This window comes from Topomyia yanbarensis, chromosome 3, assembly GCF_030247195.1.
Source record: "Topomyia yanbarensis strain Yona2022 chromosome 3, ASM3024719v1, whole genome shotgun sequence".
NCBI lineage: Eukaryota > Metazoa > Arthropoda > Insecta > Diptera > Culicidae > Topomyia > Topomyia yanbarensis.
Window position 1 is genome coordinate 240,484,358 of NC_080672.1, and position 8,840 is coordinate 240,493,197.

General features: G+C 40.2%; 3 long non-coding RNA genes across 4 annotated transcripts; 2 read left to right on the forward strand and 1 right to left on the reverse strand.

Moving 5' to 3' along the window:
* The first annotated feature begins 311 nt into the window (after window positions 1–311).
* On the forward strand, window positions 312–1,565 carry LOC131689537 (uncharacterized). The gene is made up of 4 exons (XR_009305411.1): window positions 312–527; window positions 600–746; window positions 799–1,020; window positions 1,124–1,565. It is a non-coding gene; the product is annotated as an uncharacterized LOC131689537 (long non-coding RNA).
* A 488-nt stretch (window positions 1,566–2,053) lies between these two features.
* On the forward strand, window positions 2,054–3,283 carry LOC131689538 (uncharacterized). Of its 2 annotated transcripts, XR_009305413.1 has the most exons (5): window positions 2,054–2,302; window positions 2,423–2,506; window positions 2,698–2,836; window positions 2,888–3,093; window positions 3,153–3,283. It is a non-coding gene; the product is annotated as an uncharacterized LOC131689538 (long non-coding RNA). The 2 variants fall into 2 exon arrangements; XR_009305412.1 differs by lacking the exon at window positions 2,054–2,302 and having other exon boundaries at window positions 2,331–2,506.
* Window positions 3,284–3,900: 617 nt separating this feature from the next.
* Window positions 3,901–4,882, reverse strand: LOC131689539 (uncharacterized). Its single transcript, XR_009305414.1, has 3 exons — window positions 4,587–4,882; window positions 4,437–4,523; window positions 3,901–4,378 (listed from the first exon to the last, which is right to left on the reverse strand). It is a non-coding gene; the product is annotated as an uncharacterized LOC131689539 (long non-coding RNA).
* Window positions 4,883–8,840: the final 3,958 nt, after the last annotated feature.

Genomic DNA, 8,840 nt, shown 5'->3' on the forward strand with positions numbered 1-8,840 from the left:
AAGCTCGTTGGGGGAGGGGTTAGGGTTAACCGATTTCGCTCAAATTTGGACAGTGTCATTTTTCATGATTTTGAACGACGCTAGGGGGTGTAGATTAGTAATTTCAAAAATGGTCGCTTTATTGTCACCCTATTGGACAGCTTACCACACATACATGGGTATGCCATTACCGATTCGAACTTCGGGCGCTTGCAGTTGGTCTCACACGGTAAGAAATGATCACGTTTAAGGTTGCACAGAGAATGCGCAAAATTCGCAAACGAAAAAAGCAGTTTTTTTCCACACCGTATGTCAGATCTTCATAAAAATCAATCAGCGTATGTAGAATGTTGTTACAGTACTGCTGATTGATTTGTATGAAGATCTGACATACGGTGTGGAAAAAAAACTGCTTTTTTCGTTTGCGAATTTTGCGCATTCTCTGTGCAACCTTAATCTAAAGGCTTTTGCATTTCAGTCAGCTCGTTATGGCGCACTACTAATTGAAGTGATTTGGCTTTAATTTTCTAGTGATTTACAATTTGCATGTAAGTGATCTCTCTTTGATAATTATTCAATAGAAATCACTTTTAAAATAAAAATTATATCTGTTGAATTAGCACCACTGTTCACATCTATTGAAATATAATAGCTTGCACTTGTTTACAAATGTCAAAACACGCACGGGCTCAAAAGTATAATGATGGCAATTCGCAATCCAAGCTGTGATCCGACCTTTCCTTTCGATATTATTCGACTTCTAGATCGTGAGTATTATGAATATTTCGTCATTATCAATTTTTATACTATTGTTTTCAGGTCAATATCCTCCGTCAAACAAAAATGCAACGGCGACAACTGTAGTTGGCCGTAATAATCGTAAGCAGGCATTTGGTAGATCGCTCCATGGACAACCGTGCTCGATAAATGGAGAGCTTCCTTTCCAATGCGATCAACCTTTTTGATGGAGCCCAACTTCTGGAGGAGCTGAAGAAATCTAAGCTGTGGAACCTAATTAAATCCGAACACAGACACCAACTAGTAAGCTAAAAATATTGAAACTTGTCATACGTAATTAGTTGACAGGATTTATGGTTTATACGAAATGATTCAATTTTAATTTAATGTTATATTCGATTTCTAGTTTGACGTGGATTATCAACTGCTGGATTTAAGCACCGAGGTGAACACGACGTGAACCGAAGACTTTTTTTAAAATTGGTGAACGGTAGAAACAAATGGCTTCATAAAGATAGTGATATTTGAATATTTGTTCATTTGTGAATATCGACTGTATATATATTAATGTCGTTTTCGATTGAGACCCTAGAAACAAACCCATGTTAGTTGCTTCAAACGAACGTATTTAATTGAACTGAGCTGAGTTTTCGCCAAACAGCGGTGGTGTGAGCGAACCCGAAATATATTTCAGGTTAGAACCCAACCAGGTTTTCAGTTCAGCGGCGCATAACCTAGGTTGGAAACTGGCTTCAAACACCGGTTAGGTCCGAAGCTGAGTTTGTTTCTGCCTCAAGCGAAAACGACATAAGAAACATGTAAAATATAAATTTAAATGTACATTTTAAGCTACACTACAAATTAATTTCAAGATAAGCCCTGTACATTGAATGTGATAATTGATAAAATATACATATAGAAAACATTTAGAGTTCAATGCACTGCACATCAGTTGTGATGTGCAAGCCAACCACAATCGAAGTGATTTTCTGTTGATTCCATCGTGCTTCATTTAAAATGAATGTGATAATTCGTTAATATACGCATGAAAAACAACCAGAGTTCAATACACTGCACATCAACAGTGTTGTGAAAATCTATCGCAATTGAAATGATTTTCTCTTCATTAGATCATGCTTTCATATGGTTTCTTTCAATAGATTTGCACTTTACATTGCCATGTTTGACAAGTAGTGTGAATTCAACTGCAAATCACTTTACATTAACGTGATGATTTTTTACCGTGCACTCATTGAAGTCAGTTGCGATGCACACAAACACTCGTTCGTAGGTAGGAAAGTGGACGACGGATTCGAAACATGGATGTATCATTTACTCGAAGCAAGCTGCGGATACTTCGTGCTCGCTTGCTTTATTCTATTTTTACGCATACATACATCGATAAGTAGAAAAGTGAGCAACGACATATTCGGCAGTTTGAAAAAGCATTAATGCAGAAGCTTTGAGCACGGAAAGAATGTGGTACCCAAACTCTGGGTTAAAAATCCCTAGCGGCAAGTTCCAATATTGCGAACTCAAAAATGGGTATTTTTTTAAATAAGGCGGTTCCTTATTGAATGTATGGGTAATTTGAAAACAGTAAACAACTTATCACTGCCTGTGCGCGTCTTTACTTTTTTACTTTATTTTTATTTACGTACTGTGCGCGTCTGAAAACAATAAAACGTTGCATTTTTCGGTTCAGTTTAGCGATTCGCTGCAATTTTGGTCCCTGGAAACGATTTTCACTGGAACCACCCGGTAGGTGTTAATTTCGGCTTCACTAAAGGTAAATTTTGTAATTTTGTTAGTGTCATCGGAAACCTGGTAGTTGTTAGATATAATAGGTTTGTTCCATTACCAGGAGGAACTGAAAGTAAAAGTTTTTTTTTTGCCCGGAGCAACTTCCGTGTACTGAAACAAACCTAATATCCGCTGGCAGCATATCTTCTTTTTTTAATTTATATGTTTGTTATACAGTGACTGCCGTATTTGTCGACCGGTCAATCCGTGTCTGTTTACTGCTGCAAACATGGTCGACTTCGCAACATTTAATAGTACCAACAAGTGATTGATCAAATTATATTTAAAACAATCGGAGCTGCCCGGAGCTCAACAGGTAAACATTCGTTGAATCCAATGATGTCTACTAACAAATTTATATTTCAAGGGTTGGCAAATGTATTGAGTTTACACCATGAGGAAGCCGGTTCTGGAAACAAGAGCTCGAACATATTCTCAGCCCCACCTGGCATGTACTCGATTTTCCACAGCGTTGTGTATCAAAATATGGAGACTATTCAAAATTATTAAAGAAATTCCACCTCGTTGCAGTCTTAGAATTGATTAGGTGAAAACTGAACTTTATTTCCAAAAGTAAGCCAAATCTTTTACATAATCAAAAGTGTAGGTAATGGTCGAATTTCCCGTTGCAGGCCATCCGTGGGGAATAATGAAATAGGAAAAGTGTACGGTGTAGGAAAACTTGCTGATCCATCGGCACTGGCTGCACTGTGGTATGGACCGGGCGAGATGGCCGAGATGTTAGCTTGGGTTAGCAAAATAATCATATGATATATATTACTATTCCCTTTTCATTCATATCGTCGGAATGAAAATCATCAACAAACATTAAATCTACTCAACAGACCGAGACGTGCCATGCTCGACTCATTGGGTGAACGAGATCTGTTCCCCTTTCTATTCTCGCCCGGCTAAAGCTCACTTAATGTCTACAAGATGCTCGGGCAGCCAATGAGCATTTAAAAGATATTTAATGTTAACATTCATTGTATTGTGCCCATTTTCTTAACAACGACTCTTAATTTCTAATGCTAGCTTAAAATCATCTGCTACATCTACTGCTTTTGCCGCTCCATGCTGTTGCTGATGGACGATCCTGGATGCGACGAAGAGGGGCCCCCTTGCTACTTCATCACAGTTGTTGTTCGATCGCTCACTTCTGAGCGCTAAATTATTCGACCGCGCTAATAGCGCAATAACGTGGCAGCTTCGTTTCTGCCGCTTTACACAACCTGCGCCACTGGTTGAGGCTACGCAGACACCGCCTATGCTGCTGCTGGTGCACTCTCCCACACTATCACACGCCCTGCTCCCGGCGATCGCAAGCTTGTTACTCTTTGCTCCTCTCACGCTCATGCAAGGCGTGGGCAGTTGAATGGATCAGACCTCAAAATGGCTTCACCCCGTTCTGTCTCTTCGTGTCACTGCGCCTTCCGCTGACGGCTGACTCTTGATGCCTGTATCGTTTGATGATTTCTGAACACTAGTTCACGGCCGTGCATTAACGTCCCGCCAGCAGATGACTAGCTATACTTTCCTCCAGTGACGACACGCACCCTGTGACGTTTCACGACTGGCTGGTTGACTACTGCTTCTCTGCAACAGCTTTGTCTTGTATTTTGAGGTTGACACGTGTGCTTTCCCACCTACACTATCGCTCCTTATTTGGCTCCAACCCGATCGCACGTGGATGCACCACTAGAGCACCTAACAGTGGTAATGCCTAGATCGCTTCGCTTGCTGCTTACGAATGATGACCGGCGGGGATATGCCGGGGAGTGCCGATGCGATTGTCCGATGAGGGCACGTACCACTTGTGTAGCACCTCCCGTGATACGGTCCAGCGGAGTTGCGTGTGCTGTTGGAAATAAATTTCGTTAGTTAAGTTCGAACGCTTCTCCGTCGGTGTAATTCACCTAGTGGTGGGCAAAATGGCTCAACCGACGCTGTGCTGATGTGTTCTTTTGTAGCGGTTCCTTTTTTCCTCCGAGTGTACGTGCGCTCTGTACGGAAATCATTTTCGTATGATTGGAGAACTGTTTCAAGTCCAACAGCAATCAATTTACCTTTATTAGTTTTCTTTTTGCGAAGCTTTTTCCAACCACGCTAGTGGATCTGCAGGTGCTGAAATCGAGTTTGCGATGTGGAGGGTCACGAAGCACTGAAAGTAATCTTTGTTCGCAGCTCACTTTGTCGGGTGAGCGGATGTTCTTGCTGCTTCGTTAATCTGTCAGTGTGAGAGTGATGACAGTAGTTTCCTGGTCGTTTCGTTCAGATTGATGTTTCACTCTAAAGTGTTCATTTTATGCTCTACGGCAGTGCGGCCAGAAGTCCGAAATATTTCTCTACTTGTGTTGTGACGACAATATTTAGTCAACACAGCTCGTCCATGTAACATATACTGGCGGTTTTCGATGTCTACAATGAAACTAGATCTTGGTGGAAATGAGAGATGACTTCCAAAATGCCTGCGCGACTTTTATGAGCAATATAAGGTAAATGTTTAGGAGGGAATCTCCCTAATATATGTAGATAACCATAAATGATAAGAAATGTGACTCTGATGCTGTGAGTAAACATTACCAGACAATCCTATTTGTCTCTGGGTTCTATGCAATATAAATGTAAAACAATATACCGCAACAAATATCACATCTCATTGGTAACCGAGTAATGGGTTTACGTTAAAGTCGTGCCAAATCATGTTCCTGAACAAACTATATTCTTATTTTGTTCAATTTAATCAACTGCAAGAGAAATAAGCATTCTTTAATCTGGGAAGGGTAATGGCAGATGTTCCAAGTTGTCAACAACTGACTGAACTTTATTAAATACTCAAAACTCAAAAAGTTAGGGATTGGAACACGTACTTTTCAAATTGGTGTATAGCTGTTGCTACTACTCTGGACATAGTTCTCTATTCTCATTGGTTTCGATGTCTTCACGGTTGATGGGTTGGTGTATCTTCCTACTTGCAAGTCAATTGTTCAATTCGTTTGGGTGGGGGATATGCGAGTCTTTGACTCTTGACCTTGGGTGCAGAGCTTAAAAATATGATATCCCAGCGTGAGCTTGGAAGAAACCGAAATTGAATTCATGCCCGTTGCGATGAATGAAATTTTTGGTTCGTTTCCCTCGCCATTCGTTCTACCGCCGCAGCGCATTCAGATTCGGACATGCTCGGTTTCCGAAGCAAACTGCATTTTGTTTATATGTTAACTCTGAGAGGGATTATTGAGCAAAAGTGCACCAGATATAGTTTACGCAGTTCACTTATGCTTGAATTTTAGAAAATGCTAACTTCTGCCTTCAAATTGTCCACATAATAACAAAATTAATTTATATTTGCTCTGCACTTAAGCATTCGATTCTGTGTGAAATTTCAGTCAGTTGGTAAGTTAATGAATGAGAGAGGCGTTGAATCTGAATGTCGGTTTCGGTAAATGCAAGTAGAAATAAGTAACTGATTTTGAAATTTCGTAGCACTGCTTGGGTGTGAGACTGATTCAGAAAAGAAGCACTGCTCTGGTACATCAGAGATTGTTGGTCGAAATGATCTCAGATTTGTTTGAGTTGAATCCTATGGATATTTGGTTCAAGCAGAATTAGTACATTTAAAAAATTCGTCATGAATAAGAAATAATGAATATTTCTCACATCCGATATGGGCGGAAATTCTTCTTGTGTATTATGAATATAATGAATTGTGAATATAATTTCACCATCAGTGTGGTAAGATTTAGCAAAGTACTTTAAAATCATAATTCTAAAAATTTAGTTAATTCACATCCTAACAACGACCAATAGATTAGCATAGGAATCTTCAAATTATGTGATACGAAAAGAAATATAGCACAGTTGTAGTGAAGTACTTTGTCATGTGTATTAACAGTCGATTAGGACACTTAACATTTAGGTGACGAAAAAGACATATTCCAACGATACGGGATAACCATTGCGTAATATCAGTTGAAGGTTATACGAATTTTGAATAGTTTACATCCGTTCAGTATCAGTGTTGAGACTGTCATAATAGGCAATCAAATTGCAATGCGTTTCGTAAAATCGTTTTTCTCACTTTGTTGATATGTTTCAATGTATAAAGTTTGCAAGCTCAGTCGTCAGATATTTCAATTGATAATATACTAACCAAAGTAAAGATTTTAGCCCTAAGTGAGATCTGGTTGAACAATTGTTTGGCGTCCAAAAGGGGCATTTCAACAGGAAACAGGAAAAACTTCCGCTTCTCCAAATTAACATTTCCTTGAAAAGACATTTTTATTATTAGTTAGTAGTTCATTGTTTGCAGTTGTCTAAAACAAATAATATCATGCCATGTACTACTTTTCGCGGACATTTTCAAAATTCGAGGGGGTAACCCCGGGGATACTTGTCGTCCAAAAGGGGATAGCCCACAATCCGTATCCCCTTTTCTTAGTAGTATAATTGAGCCGTGGGTCCTTAATGATTTTTACAATGTGTAAAAAATTAAAATTCACTTTCATGTGTCCATCGTGTCTTTCGTGTTTTTACAATTTGTAAAAATAGGAATAAATAATCGTTACAGCCTGTTCGTCGGGTCTTGTTGATGCATCTTACTGCTGCGTGTTGAGATCCTCTTTCTTAGTGGTGAAAAATGGGGTGCGTTGTCTGCCGCAACTTGGGGGTCATTCGGTCCGTCTTCTCTCGTATTTTCGTTCACGTCCATGTCCTCATCAGTGCTGCATTCATGATGTTCACGGTCCGATGTTCTTGGTTGTTTCTAGTACTTACGGGTCGCATTTGTAAATACTTCGTCATCGGTATTTGATTCTTTATTGCTGGTGGTGGTTGTTGGTTTAGAGGTATTTGGTGTAATCGTTATTTCTTCGCTGTTTGAAATGGCAGGTGGTTTGGTGTTATTTACTGCCTGGCCCGCAGTCGTTCGTTTAACAACCGTTTGTGGATTAGCAGACGATGATTGTATACCGGTTTTGGCCGTAGCAGGTGGAATTTCCTTAGCAGTCTCTGCGCAAGGTTTTCCGTGGTGTTGCAGCTGATCACAATACTGGCATGTAGGACTTTGCCCTGGGTACGTGATTAGTGTTCGTTGAGAATATTGATACCTCGAGGTGATGTGAATCTGAATGTCAAGTAAGAGGGGATATGTTTTGTCGGACGCATTCTCACCACACGAACGCCGTTCCGGAGTCCTGGGAAGAAGTTCCTCCAAGTATCTTCCGTAACACTATTCACCTCTCCGGATTTTGACATGATTTTTTGATAACGGAGTCGCTGTATCTGGTGCCAGGTCATGTATCTTTATTTCAATGCTGTCAACATCTTCATACGTCGGGATACTGTATAAAATGTCATTACATTCGACGACGTGTTTCATGTTGTTCTGGGAAGCGAACGATTCTGCTTGACTAATGTTTTTGAACATAATCAGTACCGCACGACGTAAATGATGGAATTACACCGCCTTAACTTCTGCTATGTTGAGCTTCATGTTCACCTTCAACAATTGCTCCACTTCACGAATCGATGGTCTTACCGGATATTTCGAGAAGTCAACAGCAACACAGTTTGCCCGCAATGGGATATACTCTTGGTTTGTATTGTCACTCATTTTTTGTTCACGTTTCACACACTAGGTAGAAGGAATCAATTTTTGCCTTTGCAAATAGAACATACGGCGCGCGGGTAAATTTGATTACTTACCCTGCTACAGCAGCGGAGCGATTGCCAGCGTCTGAACTGAGCGAGATAAGAAATCAAACTGCTGAGTACACTCAGGTTTCTTTTACGCAGGGGATACGTACCGCGTAAAAAACGCGCGTTAAAAAGAACGGGTTCTTTGGAAAATCCGCGTAAAAAAACCGCGTTCATTGGAAAATCCGCGTAAAAAAACGCGTTAATTGAAAAATCCGCGTAAAAAAAACCGTGTTAATTCGAAAATCCGCCTAAAAACTCTCAGCAAAAGAATTATACAGTCGTAATTCGCTGGTTGGGCCACAGCCTTGTCCAACTAACGAATTTGATTCGCTAGTTGGACCGACTGACAAATGTCAAAAACTCTCCAAAGGAGAGGTAGGTAGTGTAAATGCATCTGTTCACATCTCTAAATATTGTCAGATTGATTGTCAAAGCAAATTTGACATGAGATTTTGACGTTCAGATGTTTTGCCTTTCTCAATAGAAAGGTATTGCAATTGCTCTGAAAACCGAGGACGGAGGCCCGGAGGGCCGAGTGACATATACCATTCGATTCAGTTCGTCGTGTCTGTATGTGTGTATGTATGTATGTGTGTGTGTGTATGTGACCAAAAATGTCACTC